This window comes from Bubalus kerabau, chromosome 5, assembly GCF_029407905.1.
Source record: "Bubalus kerabau isolate K-KA32 ecotype Philippines breed swamp buffalo chromosome 5, PCC_UOA_SB_1v2, whole genome shotgun sequence".
NCBI lineage: Eukaryota > Metazoa > Chordata > Mammalia > Artiodactyla > Bovidae > Bubalus > Bubalus kerabau.
Window position 1 is genome coordinate 47,493,540 of NC_073628.1, and position 17,007 is coordinate 47,510,546.

General features: G+C 36.3%; 1 long non-coding RNA gene across 1 annotated transcript in view; it reads left to right on the top strand.

Annotated features, from left to right (window-relative positions):
- The first annotated feature begins 6,002 nt into the window (after positions 1-6,002).
- LOC129653852 (uncharacterized) overlaps positions 6,003-17,007 on the top strand; it is a 31,787-nt gene continuing 20,782 nt past the window's right edge. Inside the window, exon 1 of the long non-coding RNA XR_008715239.1 lies at positions 6,003-6,262. This is a non-coding gene — a long non-coding RNA (uncharacterized LOC129653852). The remainder of the gene's footprint in view (positions 6,263-17,007) is intronic.

The window sequence follows — 17,007 nt, forward strand, 5'->3', positions numbered from 1 at the left end:
CTCTGAGAACAAATTTTGATAAGGAAAGAGAAGTTAGAAAACTGAGGATATTGTGTCTTGAAGGAGTGGTAACAGTCCTCCTCCACCCAATGTACTCCCCACCTACCCCCAGAAAGAGACTGGGCAAGGGAAGAGACTATTAAAGGAAACACTACCTAGTCAGTGGGGACATCAATGTATTTCCAAAGATCTAGGTCGGAGAAGGCAATGGCAACCCACTCCAGTACTCTTGCCTGGAAAATCCCATGGATGGAGGAGCCTGGTGGGCTGCAGTCCATGGGGTTGCTAGGAGTCAGACACGACTGAGCGACTTCACTTTCACTTTTCACTTTCATGCATTGGAGAAGGAAATGGCAACCCACTCCAGTGTTCTTGCCTGGAGAATCCCAGGGACAGAGAAGCCTGGTGGCTGCCGTCTATGGGGTCGCACAGAGTTGGACACGACTGAAGCGACTTAGAAGCAGCAGGGGAGAGGCATTAGCTGCCTGGAATTACTTTAGCTGCTGTTTCAGCAGAACAAGTGAGGAGCTAACCATATGCTTCATGTCTATTATGCCCTTTTTGCAATGTAGGCACTCTTCCCTGGCTTTGCTAAGGCATTGGGCAGAAATATTTGGCTTCTCTGGTGGCTCAGATGGTAAAGAATCCACCTGCAATTCAGGAGACCCAGGTTTGATCCCTGGGTCAGGAAGGTCCCCTGGAGAAGAAAATGGCAACCCACTCCACTGTTCTTGCCTGGAGAATCCCATGGACAGAGGAACCTGGCGGGTTACAGTCCATGGGCTCAAAAAGAGTCAGACACAACAGAGCAACTAACACTTTCACTTTTCTTGGGCAGAAATATTAGTACTAGTTTTCAAATGACATCTTAAAACTTGCAGCCCTACTTACGAACTAGAAGAAGAGCGAAAAAGAAAAAAACAAAACAAAAAACCTCCTATCTAGATTTGTCCACACTTGAACTCTCAGAGTTGTACTAACTTTGAGACAGATTTGAGTCCTCACACAACCAAAATGTCAATCAGAAAATGTTTTGCCAACTTATGGATTCTGATTTCAAGACAGGCTAAAGCGGATTGGCATCATACTTTGTGACCCTCATTTCATGCATATTGATTAACTGCCCTTGCTTAAATTCCTCTCTAAAAATAATTTCTAACATATACTAAAAATGGTAGTCACTGTGGGAAGATTAGAATTTCCTTTCTTCTTAAAAGAAAGGGCAGTATTTTTTTTTTCTTTTCTAAATGGTACTAATTAGTTGCATATAATTTCAAACTCATCAGAGTTAAAATATTCTGTACCAGCAGAAAACGCAATTCACCATAAGTGTTGGAAATATGCAAGAAAGGGTTTTCCTGTTTTATTTTCTGCAGTTGGAGTTTGGCCTTAGATTATTTGTGGGTTTCCACGTATTTGAATTATGCAAGCTGGTTGACTGAGTGGCCTCAAGCATTCAGGAGACAAGCTTTTTCAGCTCATAATAAAAAATGAGTTTCTCTTCAAATGTATATCAAAATTTGCAGTTTCGATTTTCAGCAATTTTGGGGAGTGTAAGAAACTTTTTTCAGTTAAATTTATATGCTCAGAGCTACTTAACATGGAGATTGCCTGAGGCTTAAAAAGAAAAAAAGAATGAAGATAGTAATCTTGAAAATGGTCTTCAAATTAAAAAATAACTCAAGAATAATGTCAGATGAACATAGTTTTGCATATTCATTCATCTTGTTAAAATTTTAAGCATGTGCCTGTAAGCCTCTGATTAGCAGATGCCTAATGTAGAAAATAATCGATGAACAGAACAATAGACATTTAACATGCCCAAAAACATTTAGTAGTTCTCAGTGAAGACCTGTTCTAAAGGTAGCCTATCAAAAAAATAGAATAGAGAATGAAGATTGGAAATGTATTTCCTCATTTCTTATTGTTATTTTTACAAAACCTATATTTAAAATATTTGCCCAGTATTTCTTGCTCTGAAACCTCATGTCTTATGTCAGAGTTTTATATTTCTGAGTTGATGTTCTTAAACTCTTTAAGTTGTCTTGTTATGAAATATTCCTTTAGGTAACCAAACCAAGGCTTTAGAGACTTCATTGAGATTAAAAGTCTTTTTTCTCTAAATCTAAAACCATTATTTTTTTTATTTTAGTTTGCGTATTTAATCTAGTTATAGCTACTGCTTTAAGTTTACCTTTATCTTTTATCTGTGGGTAAGAACTACTTAAATGATAGTTGTGTTGTTAGAACTCATATATTTTCCATGATTGTAATAGTAATTAACATGATGTTTAAACTTCTGAATAAAAATATGCATTCATATCAAGATCAAAGAGACTCTTTCAAAATCTCTCAGGTTTTCATCCATTTTATCAAAGGGTTATATTTGTTCTGAGAATTGCATTCTCCAAAATGGTGTGGATTGTCTTCTTTAACTCAATAGAAACCCTTTCATGTTTTTACTTTACTTTTAATCAAGATTGAATCAAAGACTTGACAATATAACATTTGGTCCAAAAGCCATAGAATTTTCCCTGAGCACTACTTCAGCTTTATATTATTTATAGCTCTTTAGGTCAAATGTGACAGAAAATCCAACTGAAACTGCTTTCAGCCAAAAACTAGTCTTTTGACTTATGTTACTGTTAAGTCCCAAGGGTGGTGTTGCATTCAAAGAAGCCTGAGTAGGGCTCAAACATTTTCCAAAGAACCTAGTTTTTGTTTGATTACTTCTCTACCCACCTCTGTAAGTGAGCCTTCTGGTCCTACCAGCTTGGGCTCATGGTCTCATCAACTCTAGCCCATACTCACTTCACTCAAGTCTTGCAGAAAAAAAATTGTCTGGTTTTATTTCATAAGTTTCAGCAAAAACCTCCTTGGTCTTAGGGTTTTGATTCAATCATATGGACATTCTTGAAACAGTTGCCCTGGCTAGAAGAATGTAAAATATAGATGGGTTTAACTTAACAAGGACATATTTCTGAAGCTATGTTTCAACTTCTTCAAAAGTCATGGACTAAAAATATAGGAGTGGTGACAGTCACCGTGAGAATAGGGAATACATGCTCAGTTGCCAAAAGGGCATACATTCATGAAAGCTCTATCTTACATGTTTTTATAAGCTGTATTTTAATTATATTGCTTTCAATATGTTTTACACTTTTGGTTTTTGTTTCTCTCTAATGCAAAGTGCATTTATTAAGAGTTTTAAAATATCCAGGTTGTGTGGTATATTAGTCTGCTCAGGCTACCACAACAAAGACAGGGCAGTTTAAACAACAGAGACTTTTTTTTTTTTTTTTCACTCTTTTCTTACTCTTTACTGTAGGCAATTTGACCCAGAGATCAAATTGCCAACATCTATTGGATCATAGAAAAGGCAAGAGGTTTACAGAAAGACATCTACTTCTGCTTCATTGACTACTCTAAAGACTTTGACCATGTGGATCACAACAAACTGTGGAAAACTCTTACAGAGATGGGAATACCAGACCACCTTACCTGCTTCCTGAGAAACCTGTATGGAAGTCAAGAAGCAACAGTAAGAACTGGACATGGAACAATGTACTTGTTCAAAATTGGGAAAGGAGTACGTCAAGGCTGTATATTGCCACCCTGTTTGTTTAACTTATGTGTAGAGACATTATGAGAAATGCTGGGCTGGATGAAGCACAAGCTGGAATCAAGATTGCCGGGAGAAATAGCAATAACCTCAGATATGCAGATGACACCACCCTTATGGCAGAAAGTGAAGAAGAATTAAAGAGCCTCTTGATAAAGGTGAAAAAGGAGAATCAAACAGTTGGCTTAAAACTCAACATTTAAAAAACTAAGATCATGGGATCTGGTTCCAACACTTCATGGCAAATAGGCAAACAATGGAAACAGTGACAGATTTTTTTTTCTTGGCCTCCAAAATCACTGTGGATTGTGACTGCAGCCATGAAAACCATGAAATTAAAAGACACTTACTCCTTGGAAGAAAAGCTTTGGCAAACATAGACAGTGCATTAAAAAGCAGAGACATTACTTTACCAACAAAGGTGCATATAGTCAAAACAATGTTTTTTCCAGTAGTCATGTATGGATGTGAGAGCTGGACCCTAAAGAAGACTGAGATCCAAGGAACTGATGCTTTTGAACTGTGGTGATGGAGACAACTCTTGAGAGTCCCTTGGACTGCAAGGAGATCCAACCAGTCAATCCCTAAGGAAATCAACCCTGAATATTCATTGGAAGGGTTGATGCTGAAGCTGAATCTCCAATACTTTAGCTACCTAATGTGAAGAGCTGACTCATTGGAAAAGACTCTGATGCTGGGAAAGACTGAAGGCAGGAGGAGAAGGGGATGACAGAGGATGAGATGATTGGAAGGCATCACTGCCTCAATGGACATGAATTTGAGCAAGCTCCAGGAGATGATGAAGGACAGGGAAGACTGGCATTCTGCAGTCCATGGGGTTGCAAAGAGTTGGACATGATTGAGTGACTGAACAACAATAACAGTTTTCTTACAGTTCTGGAGACTGGAAGACAAAAGTCAAGCTGCCAGAGAGTTGATAACTGGTTAAGTCGCTGTTGGGTTGTAGGCAGCTGCCTTCTGTCTCTGTGTTCACATGGTCTTCCTTGGTGTGTGTGGCACATGTGAAGTGAGAGGTATATGGGTTCCCTGATGTCTCTTCTTATAAGGATAGGATCAGGGTCCCACCTTCTGACCTTGTTTAACCTAATTCCTTCCTTAGAGAGCCCATCTCCAAATATAGATAAACTGGGGGTGTGAACTTCAGTCTATGACCTTTGGAAAACATTTGATTCATAACATGGAAAGTACCCAGGTGATGCAGTGGTAAAGAATCTGCCTGCCAATACAAGAGACACAGGTTCAATCCATGGGTTGTGAATATCCCCTGGAGTAGGACATGGCAGCACACTCCAGTATTCTTGCCTGAAAAATTCCATGGATGAAGGAGCCTGGTTTCCAGTTCATGGGGTCGCAAAGAGTCAGATACAAGTGAGCATGAATGCATGTTTATTATTAATTTTTATTTTTTTTCAGGGTAAATATAAAATGGTGGTTAAAAAGACAAATTCTGGAGCTAAGCTGTTTTGATGTACTATTTACTATTTGTGCATTTTACTTGAATATTTCACTTAATATCGCTGTGTTCAAATTCTCTTATCATAAAATATTGATAATAACAGTGAATGCCTCATTGGGTTTTAGAGGATTCAATTGTACTTGAAACTGTTCCTGGTATATAGAAGAGCTTAAAAATGTTGCTTTCCCTTTTCATTCTCTTCCTTGTCTTTCCTCTTTCACTTTTACCTTCTTCTCCTTCTTCATCTTCCTTGGATCTACTTTTTCTCCTTTTTAAAGATTTGTTGAGTTTTCCTTTAGAGTGTCAACATTTGGTAATGTTTGCAAATAATTGATGGACTATTCAAAGAAAAGTGTACTCTTTTGTCAGTGATGGTTTTGATAAATTTAAATTAATAGCCTTATCAATTATATTTTTAAGATAATAGTTATATGAATTTCTGGTAGATTTTGCTTTATATATTTTGGTTCTGTATTGTTTGGCACCTGAAAGGTTATGTCAGTTTAAGAAAATAAAAACAATGGTTAACAGAATCTAATGAGATGCTCAGAAAGGAGGAAGTATCTTGTCAAAAGTCTCCTGTAAGCTGATAACCAGATCTGATTGACACAGTAATGTGATTACCAGTGAAAAGATAATAGAAGGTGATTTTCTATGAAATGATTTTAAGAGGATATACCTGTTCTTGTAGGCCTAGTAATGGCTCGTCAAAGATATTCATGTCTTAATATCTGGAATCTATGAATAGGTTATGTTACATAGAAAAAGGGGCTCACATTAATTGTAATTAATAATCACATAGTTAAGGCTATAAATAAGGCACCTAGTCTGGATTATCTGGGTGGGCCCAATCTAATCATAGGAGCCCTTGAAAGCAGAAAACTGTCCTTTGGCTGGAGTCAGAGAGATACAGCAGAAGGAGGCAGTTATGATGCAACATAAACAAAAATTAGATTTCAAGTGTGAGAATATGATGCATCATTGTGAGTTTTGAAATATGGTGGCTATGTGGGAGGACTGGAGAGTTGCCTCTGGGAGCTATGGGATATTCCTTCCCAACAGAGAGCAAATAAAACTGGGGACCTTAGTCCTACAACCACAAGAAATTAAAATTGACCAACCATCTGAGTGGGCTTGGAAAGGATTCTTCCCTGGAGCTTCTGGTAAGAAACTTGTCCATGTGACACCTTGATTTTAGCCCTGTAGACCCTTAGATTTCTGACCTGTACAAAATGTGAGATAATATATTTGTATTTAAAGTTGCTAAATTTGGAGTACTTCATTACCACAGTATTAGAAAGCTAACATACCTGGCTTATCTATGTTGCTTAATTTTAAATTGTAGAATTATGGGAGCAGAATTGGCTGGAGAATGGGATTATAAAACGGAGAAGTCTATAAGCAAATTTTATTCCCCTATGTAAACAATACATCCACATACATTTCTCAAAATAAAAACTGTGTACGTTAACTCTGAAACCAGAATGTATGATAATGAGGGAGAAGAAGGACTTGAATTGGGTACTGAGTATCACAGTGTGACTTCTCCCAGGGAAGAATTTTGCTGCCTTGTGCTTGCTGTGTCTTTTCATTTATTAGTAAAATTGGTACTGAGATTCATGTGAATCTGATTTGACAATTACACCATTTACTCTCCCACACAGCTACATCTCCCATTTTCACAGTAGCTCTTTTCATTGTAAATCATCTCTATTTTTATCTATAATAGATTGAATAATATTCCATAGATTGAAATTCATTTCAAATTCATATTTAAACCTGTTTTAGTCCTATTCATTTTATTACTGATATTTTTCAGATATATCTTTATCCATCCTTGTACTTTTGATATTTCTAAGGCACTAGTTTCAAATGTCTCATGCGTGGCATGTAGTTGCTTTATTTTCAATGCAACATTATGTTCTTCTGTTAATATATGTTTTTACCGTTTGCATTTATTTGTATAATAAATGTTTTGCCTAATACGTCATCTTGATTTGTTTTCTGTTTTCCTTGCTATCACTTTGTTTTGAATCTGTAGTTTTCTTGTCATTTAACAAAGTTTTGTTTCCCTCTATTTAAGATAACGTTTAGGTTTACAGTTTTTTAAAGCATGAATTTTGTAATTTTAAATAAAACATGCAAGCCTTTATGTCTTTTTAAAAATCTACAGTTGAAACAGTGACTATTGACTCTGCAGGAAAAGATGTAAGAACTTTCTTATGACACAATATTAAACGGATCAGTTCCCTGAGGTCCTTGCCCTGCAAGTCCCTGTCTGCCTATTGTCTGTGCAAAAACTTTAGCCAAACAATTTGAATCAGAGAAGTGAGAAAACACAGAAACAAAAGAAAACAGTCAAAGGAGACCAAGTAATGATAACGTAGTCACTAAGCACAGTCAAGGACATTTAGTTCCTCCTCAAGGCTATAGACAGGAGAAGGCAATGGCACCCCACTTCAGTACTCTTGCCTGGAAAATCCCATTGATGGAGGAGCCTGGTAGGCTACAGTCCACGGGGTCCCTAAGCATCGGACACGACTGAGCGACTTCACTTTCACTTTTCTCTTTCATGCATTGGAGAAGGAAGTGGCAACCCACTCCAGTGTTCTTACCTGGAGAATCCCAGGGACGGGGAAGCCTGGTGGGCTGCCCTCTGTAGGGTCGCACAGAGTCAGACATGACTGAAGCGACTTAGCAGCAGCAAGGCTATAGTCAGTATTCTGTGCCATATCCTAAGAGCTGTCTTACGGATACTGAAACTCCCACCAAGGTGGATGAAGCTAACTAGGTGATAAGTACAATCGCCATGACATAAGCTGCCACTATTCTGAGAATTGACCTTCAAGAAATGGGAATAAACCTACCCTGGAATTGAAAATTAATTGTACTTAAAACAATCAAGATGATATTGGTCAGACCACCGCATGACCAATTTAAAGACAACTGTCAGAGATAACTGTGCTGTTTCTGCATGCAGCCTCCTCCCTTCACCTATGAGAACTCTTGCCCCTTGATTGTTCATGGAGGGAGTCAGCCTTTGGACAGGAGTCCACCCGCCCCATCAGTTGCCAGCATCCAAAATAAGGCAAACTTTCCTTTTCACCAGCCTTGTCTTTTTATTGGCTTTCAAGAGGCAAGCATTTGGTCCCCACTTTCAGTTACAGTATTACAAAGTATATTGGCATAAAATTATTTTACTAGAGATGCAATTTGAGTAGAATATCTTGACTTTCATATTTCTCAATGTCAGTTACTCCAGCTTATTTTTCTAAAAAAACAAAAGCAAGTGAAAACAGCTTTCAAGGTAACCACATGACATGGAGTTTTCCATTGCCAATATATTGACATAATACCTCATTTCTTATCACGAGGAAAGGAGAAATAACAATGTGGTAATGTGTAAGTTGGCTCCTTTTCAATGCATCAAATGAAAGGCAGATTCTGAATTTCCTTTGGCATTAAGGAAATGTTTCTAGACTACATTAACACACTAGATTGACTTTCCTGACTCTTGGTTTCCATACAATCAATCTCTCAGGTGATAAAGAGTTATCAGAAAATGTGAAAAAGCTGGGTTAACTTATTATCTACAATTTCCATGCCAAAAAGTTGTCTTTCAGGATGTAGTTCATATAATTTTTTTTATAGCCTCCACCTGCTCAGCTTATGGATGCCAAAGGAAGGCACTATAATTTACTAAAAGTAACTTTTCAGAGAAAGTCTAAATAAAATTCCAAAACACAGATGATGTTTAGAAACCTGAAATGTTTTCTCATTGCACATAAGATAAAATTTAAAGTTCTTAATACATTTTAAAGGTACATTTTAAGAGGATATCTCATTCACATTCTCAGTTATTCCCACTTATGTGTTTCAAAATACCACTGGATCAAACTACCCACCCTTTCTTTTCACACATTTTCACACCCCTCAGCCTTTATCCAAGCTATTTCCTTCCTGTTTAATGCCCTTTTCTCTCTCTTCATGTGGTGAATTCCTACACCTTCTTTAAGAGCCAACCTGTGAAATCTTAGTGCTCCTTACCCAAAATTAATTCATTTTTTCCTTTATGCATTCATAGCACCTTTCATATGCTTCACTTTAATGCACATATTTGTTCTACATCTCTCTCATTGAAATATAGGGAAAAACCTGTGTGTACCACATTTTTGTCTCCATCACAACAATGAAGAACCTGGAATATACTTCTTATTTAAGTTGAATACACGAGTGTGTTTATTGTGTTATCACTTTTCTCTCTGATCTATGCCCCTGGAGCCAAAATATTTTTGACCATATCAATTGGCTCCATTGCTTTCTAATATCTACCTTGATTCTCTGACTAAAGAATGAAGAAGAGAGTGAGAATTAGGTTTTCAGTCACTTTTTTTGTTTCATTCAGACCCTCAGTGGGGTTGGGAGTTGACAATACTAATTTGGGACAGATGGCATAATAACACCAGCAACAACCATTTACTGACTCCTTATGTCATTGTCTAGTTTTATTTTTATCCTGTTTTTATAGTTGAGAAAATTGGGGCTCAGAGACAGTAAAACCTGAATAGTGTGGGAACCTGTGATATAAGCTAGCCTACACCCTTTATTAGCTTTGAAAATTTGTACATGTCACTTAAGCTCTAAAGCATGCAACACTCTCCTCTGTGTCACGAAGAGTTTAATTGGGTGACTTTGAAGTGTCATTTCAGCTTTAAATTCCCATATTCTAATTGTAACTATATCCGACTGAACTATTTCTTTTTACTGTGGTTTAGTTTATAATGATGAGCATGTTCATCATAAGTACAATGCCATTACATACACTATTAATCTTCATTATCTATTATACTACACCTACGGGTATAGTAAAAACAAGGTTTTTGTTTTATGATATCTTTCTCAAGCAAAACACTTGTGAGATGTTAATTTTATACCAAGATTTTTTTTTGAAAAGGGAAATCAAATAAATTAATTGCTGTAAAAGGCTTAACAAAATTTAATGGAATTCCTTTTACTAAGGGAAAGTCACCAAAACAATAAAGAAATGGTCTTAAGTCAATATAAGAAAATCATCTTATTTTCATGAGAGTAAGCAAATAATTCTACTAAACCATGGAAGATTAGGCATCAATTCTTCTGAAAGGTCTATTATGAAAGGCCACCCAAAATTTCTAATAATTTAAAAATGCAAATGTAGAAAATGTTGCAACAATTTGTTCTTTAATAATATTTTTAGAAAATTATATTAAATATATTATATCAGGGATTATTTCATTTTTATATTATATAGTATATATTTTTTATTGAATATGTTTTATTTTGCTCAGATACTGCAACTTCTGCAGATTCAAACATTATATCATTTAGTACATTGTTTCTGCTTTAGTTTGCTCAAAATCTGTAACTTCTGTAATTTCAAAGTTGTTCAGTTCAGTTCAATTCAGTCACTCAGTCGTGTCCAACTCTTTGCGACCCCCTGCAGCACACCAGGCCTCCCTGTCAATTACCAACTCCCAGAACTTGCTCAAACTCATGTCCATCGAGTCAGTGATGCCATCCAACTATCTCATCTTCTGTCATCCCCTTCTTCTCCTGCCTTCAATCTTTTCCAGCATCAGGGTCTTTTCCAATGAGTCAGTTCTTCACATCAGGTGGCCAAAGTATTGAAGTTTCAGCTTTAGCATCAGTCTGATTTCCTTTAGGATGGACTGGTTGGATCTCCTTTCAGTCCAAGGGACTCTCAAGAGTCTTCTCCATTATATTAAAACAGAAACCATACATATCCCTTCTATGATCAAATGTGTATATATTTACAAAATTTCAACTTTCTTAAATGCTATTTTCTCTGAAGTAGGTTTTATTTAGTTCATATGTTTAAATTATCAACAGGTACCTTATATTTCATTTCAATATTTTTTAAAGTATTATAGCATGTTGGTTGTTTCCTTATGTGTTTTCATTAGGGAAGAACAAACAAGGAAACTAATATTTTTAAGTCCTATTATGTGTCAGCGTTGTGCTAGTTTATTTTCCCTTTATGCACATAGATAGATTCTTGAATTGTTTATTAGTATTAATATAGGAAAAATTTCACTTTGAAATCTGATTAAATTAGTATTACCAAGACTGACAGTATGTTTATAAAATAAAACACCAGTATTTAGAGTATGTGCCAGTTTAATTCACATTAACAGATCCTTACCAAGTAACTTCTAATATGTTGAGTTCACATGGTTTATAGGGGCTTGCAAGGTGGCTCAGTGGTAAAAAATCCGCCTTCCTTTACAGGAGGTACAATAGATTCGGGTTTGATGCCTGGGTTGGGAAGATTCCCTGGTGGAGGAAATGGCAACCCCTCCTGTATTCTTGTCTGGAAAATTCTGTGGGCAGAGGAGCCTGGCAGGCTATATATAGTCAGGGGGTCACAAAGAGTCGACCCAACAGAGCATATATATACACACATGGTTATAATTTGAGATTCCAGGATATTGTAAGAAAGGACCATCATAAAATATTTAAGAAGCTCATATTTCCAGCACAGATGTCAATTTTTCCCCCCTCTATTTGGCAGCTGAAGTCATCTCCTTTAGAAAATTCTGCAATGCTCAACCTCATTTTTTGAGATACCATTAATTTAGCCCTTCCTGACTACAATTTCTGACTCTAAACAAAAGGTAGTTGTCACTGTCCTAGGCCAAACCTCTCCTAAAAGTCCCCTCTTTTCTTTGCAGCTTAATGCAATTCTGAAACTGAGCCAAAACAGTCAGTTCTCCAAAACTGGGTTGTTTCCATGCACTCCTGGGGATCAATGTGTTCACTCATCTTTGAGGTCCTCGAGAAGCATTTTTTCCATCTATGTTGTCCTAAAGGATACCTTTCCAAGTTATATGATCATTGTTTCTGCTTAAAATCCTTGGATACTTCAACATTGCCTAATGATAGAATGAAAAAACCTCAGCATATTTGATTTTTCTGGTCTCACCTCTGTCAAGGTAAAAATTGCACCAGAGTTAAACAGATAAGGGAGAAATTATTTAAGATTATTGTAATAAAGGAGAAAGTCAGAACTCAGTGTGAGTTCAACTCTACTGAAAAAAATGGTCTGCAGTTTTTAATAGTTGGAGTCAGAGTACTTAAGGGCCATCTATGTTGCTAACTGACTTTACCCAAAGGAAGAGTAAATTTTGTGGTATCTTCAAGATTGAAGATGTTTTTACAACTTGGAGGAAGATACCTGTCAATATTAGGTTCCTATCTACCCTTCCACAGAACTTGGGAGATAGAGGAGCTATCTTTCTTGATGATTGCATTTCAAAGGGGCAATTCCCAGGTCTCCGAGAAAGACATTTCTTAGTTGAAAAGCTTGCAAGAAGATTTTTTTTTTTTAATTTACATTTCAAAGGGGCAGAGAATGAATTTACAATTATAAGTTTCTAAAGTAAAAGCTGTAAGAAAAGGGAGGTCAAAGGTGTAGCATCTGGAAGACTGTCTCAAGTTTCTTCAACCTGACAGAAATGTTAAGGATGTCTTCATTACCTCTAAATCCTCACTTTGCCTTACTTAAGCTCATCTGGTTATCATTCTCTGAATATGTTACATGCTGTCTTTTCTTATTTTCTTTCTTTCTTTTTCTTTTCTTAATATTATCTGCCTATCATCTAGCCATCTAATTTTAAGGTCAGGATTGAACAAAATGCTCTTCTTTGAGAGGCAATATCCTCTTCAAAGGTTTTTTTTTCTTTTCATTGCTCTAAAGATGTAGTATAGAGTCTTTAACATGGCCTAAAAATGGTGCCTATCTGATCCTGACAAGGGTTTTGGCTCATCTTACATTACTCTCCTCCAGTACTCTGCTCTGGTACAAGTTTTTGGTTGCTGTGAATGGTTGACTGTATTCTACTTCCTTTTACCAGATGATCTTCCACCTACAATACTTTTTCCTGATTTTATCCTTCACTTTGTCTAATTAACCCTATCAAGTGTAAGCAGGGTAAATTTGGGTTCTGTCTTATATGTTTTTATAGATTTTCATTCTTTGCCTCCATAGAATATATTTCAGTTTGAAATTATATATATATTTTCTTTGATTTATATTTAAATCACTTCTGTCTCCTATATTAGGTTATAGTGGATCAGGAATTGAATATGTAGATAAAAATTATGTCCCTATTGCCTTGCCCAGTGTCTGGAACACAGGATTTCAAAAAAACATAAAAAGAGAGTAGATAAATAAATTAGCTTATGAATTTTTCAAGAGTCAATTTGAATATTATTTTCTTGGTGAAATCTTTTCTCCCCCTTTAGAGCTAGAGGTTACTATTCATCTGTTTTTCTATTGATCCTTGTTAATAAATCCAAAATAGTATCCACTGTATTGCTGTGTATAAGCCAGTCTCTTCTTTCACTAGATTATGAACTCCTTAAGATTAGGAGCTTTTTGACTTACAGGAATTTATATGTATTTTACCTCTTAGAGAAACTCCTGGTAAGTATCTCAAGTAGAAAAAATTCAATGAATAATAAGCATTTATTAATATTAAGCACTTGTAGTGTCCAATACTAGTACAGAGTGAAATCTGTTGACCTGATATTTATAAGCACTATGAAAATTTGAAATAATTTTAAATTAGTTTTTTAAATGTATGTTTCAATGGTATGTATTAAAAATCTTTGAAAGAACTATGCCTGGTGCAGCAGAGAGAATCCGTTCACTATCTTGTGAGCAAAAACATCAGAGAGTTAAGACATAAATGGGGCACTTAAATAAATATTGTTTTAAGGCACAAACTCAAGAATCTTGAGTTTTTTCCAAACGGCTACAAAAATTAATAATAGCATTGTTCAGGCAAGAGGTTTTCCTTTCTTATCTGTTCCTTACTTTTTGCTTTTATCTTTTCTGCTTTTCTGTCCATTTCCCTTATTTTTTAAGTGTGTTTCATTCTTCTCAATTACAAATGTTAAATAGGTGCAGTGTAGAAAATTTAGAAAATCCAGAAATTTATAATAAAAATTAAAAATAACATACAATTTTGTATTAACCTTTGTGGTTGTTTTTTGGTTTATTTACTTATAAGTTTTGCATTTAACTAAGAATATTTACACAGTTTCTGAAAAAGAGGAAGATAATTGATTTTCTGGATGACCTCCTGATAACTTTCCTTCAATAATTCACAGAGCATTAACATTAATAAATATACACATGTCTGAGCACATGCATACACAAGAATGACATTTCCTCCTGTGTCCCTTCCAGCTGCAGGTGATGGGATTTCACATGAGAAGGCTAAGTTTCAATATGTTTTCTTTTCTCCACAGTAATGAGATGTGTGGTACCAGGATGTGTGTAGAAAGAAAGGGGATCCTCGGGTGGGAAATGGGGCAGTTGCTACTTAAGAAAGTAGTATTTCTATAGAGTGTTTCTGGTTGATTCAGAAATACATCTTTTAGTAAAGGGAAGAGGATTGGGATGAGTAAAACCAAAGCTTGGGCTTCCCAGGTGGATCAGTGGTAAAGAATCCCACCTGCCATTGAAGGAGACACAGGTTCGATCCCTGGGTCAGGAAGATCTCCTGGAGAAGGAAATGGCAACCCACTCCAGTATTCTTGCCGGGAAAATCCCATGGACAGGGGAGTCTGGTGGGCTATAGTCTATGGGGTCACAAAAGAGTCCATGGGGAGGGACACAGCCCAGCAACTAAACAAAAACAACAAAACCGAAGCTTACCTCTTTCTTGACTGGTGTTCTAGATCAGAAGTTGAAATATGCAAAAAGAGGTCACTAAATCTTTCCTCTAGTAGACATTCTCCACTGACATTGATGAATTAATAACAGCTAGCCTGTTTTCCCTGCTAATGTGTTTCATCACAGTATTTCTGATAATTTAGTGTGATATAGGGAGATGGTACAGTACATAATGTTGCACCTATATTATCTTAAACTAGATATACTACTGCTTTTCCTGTTAAAGAATAACTAGTTTAATGAATTTTTTTTTTACAAGAAATGCTTTTTCACTTTGGATAATAGATGTTTTTTTAAGCCTCACCAAACATAATTTTGAACAGACTCCACAAAGATTGTTTTAGTTAACTAGAAGATCAGAATTCATTAAGATGCTCTCATATTATAAGTTTTCAAGTGTCTTTTCTCTACTCTTAAGCATCTTTAGAGAGTCGGACAGGACTGAGCAACTTCGCTTTCACTTTTCACTTTCATGCACTGGAGAAGGAAATGGCAACCCACTCCGGTGTTCTTGCCTGGAGAATCCCAGGGACAAGGGAGCCTGGTGGGCTTCCATCTATGGGGTTGCACAGAGTCGGACACGACTGAAGCGACTTAGCAGCAGCAGCAGCAAGCATCTTTAGGAAATTAATTGCCTTTTTCAGTTTAGCATATAAGCTTACTGACCTCCCATAGGATTCAATTTTCAAAACAGGTGAATTTAATAATCATCTCTCAAACATTTTTTATTTTCCTCCAGTACTGAACAGTTTCTGCTTCTTGAGAAGTTAAAATACAAATTAACTCGGGAGTAAAAATTGACAAATCTATCAATAGCAACTTATTATTGCTCTGTTTGTTTTAGCTTATATTCACTCACTTCATTATTTCATTATATCAGGTACTTAATTTTTGGCGCACTTTTCAGAATATTCTTTTTGAAAACTTAGCTTATTTAGTTTTTTTATGAGTTCCTTACAGCATGTGCTAGAGATTTTTTTGCTTTGTATGATTTGCTTTCTACGTTTCTCTGCCTGGCTCTGTGGCTGGGAGTTTGAGCAATATGGGTTCATGTCTTTTAGATTCCAGTTAGTTAGTGCTAGCCAGTGGAGGGGCTTGCAGGAGATTAGATGAAAGGGGAAAAAATGAAATTGACATACTTATTTTTTCTAGTTCCATCACTTCTAATATGCTAGTTGTTTCATCTACATTAAAGGATAAAGTTTTTATCAAGTGCATATTCTTTATAATTGTATTGGGTTTAATAGTGTCCATTCCAAATTTATGTCATTTGGAGTTAGGGTCCTTGTAATGGGTTAAGATGATGTCATACTGGAATGGAGTGGGCCTTAAATCCAGTATAACTAGTGGGTCTATTAGCAGGTGAGAAGAGATATAGAGTCAGAAAGACTCAATATAGGGATGATGATCATGTGAAGACGGAGATGGATTGTTGGAGTGATGCATCTACCAGCTAAAAAACTCCAGGGGCTGCCAATAACCTCCACAAGATGGGAGGAGGCAAGGACAGAGCCTCCTCTAGAGCCTTCAGAGAGAACTTGGCCCCACTGATAAGCTGATTCAGATGTTTAACCCACCGAAGTGTGAAAGAATATGCTTTTGCCTTTTTAAAATATCACCCACTTCCCACTACTTTATTATGGCAGCCCTAGGAAACTAACAAATTTTTCTCCCCTATGTCTCTTTGGGTCCCAAAACTGTAACAGCTATACTTGAAATTAATGTCATAGCCCTGTGACTCCCTTGCATTACGACTGTTGTACGTTTACAAGGAAACCCTTCTCAAATTATCTTGTGTATCAACATCTTAAATATACCATCTGCTTCTTAACAAAATCCTAATTATTAAGAAATTAGTCTTGCAAGTGGTCAGAAGAAATAAACCATTGAATATATATTTGGAGATTGTTTTAGTTCATATTTTTAAGTAATAGGAGAGTATTTTTCTTGCCTAAGAGAATTAAGATTCACCTAACCCTTATCTCTAATGTCAGTATGGGATGAAGTACAAGTAGAGAACCAGGCACGTGGCCTTTGGGAGACCACTTGGCAGCTAATCATTGTGTCAACATTAGCGATTATAGATTAGTGCTTATGAAAGTGAAAAAGTGAAAATGTTAGTTGCTCAGTCATGTCTGACTCTTTGTGACCTCATGGACTGTGATC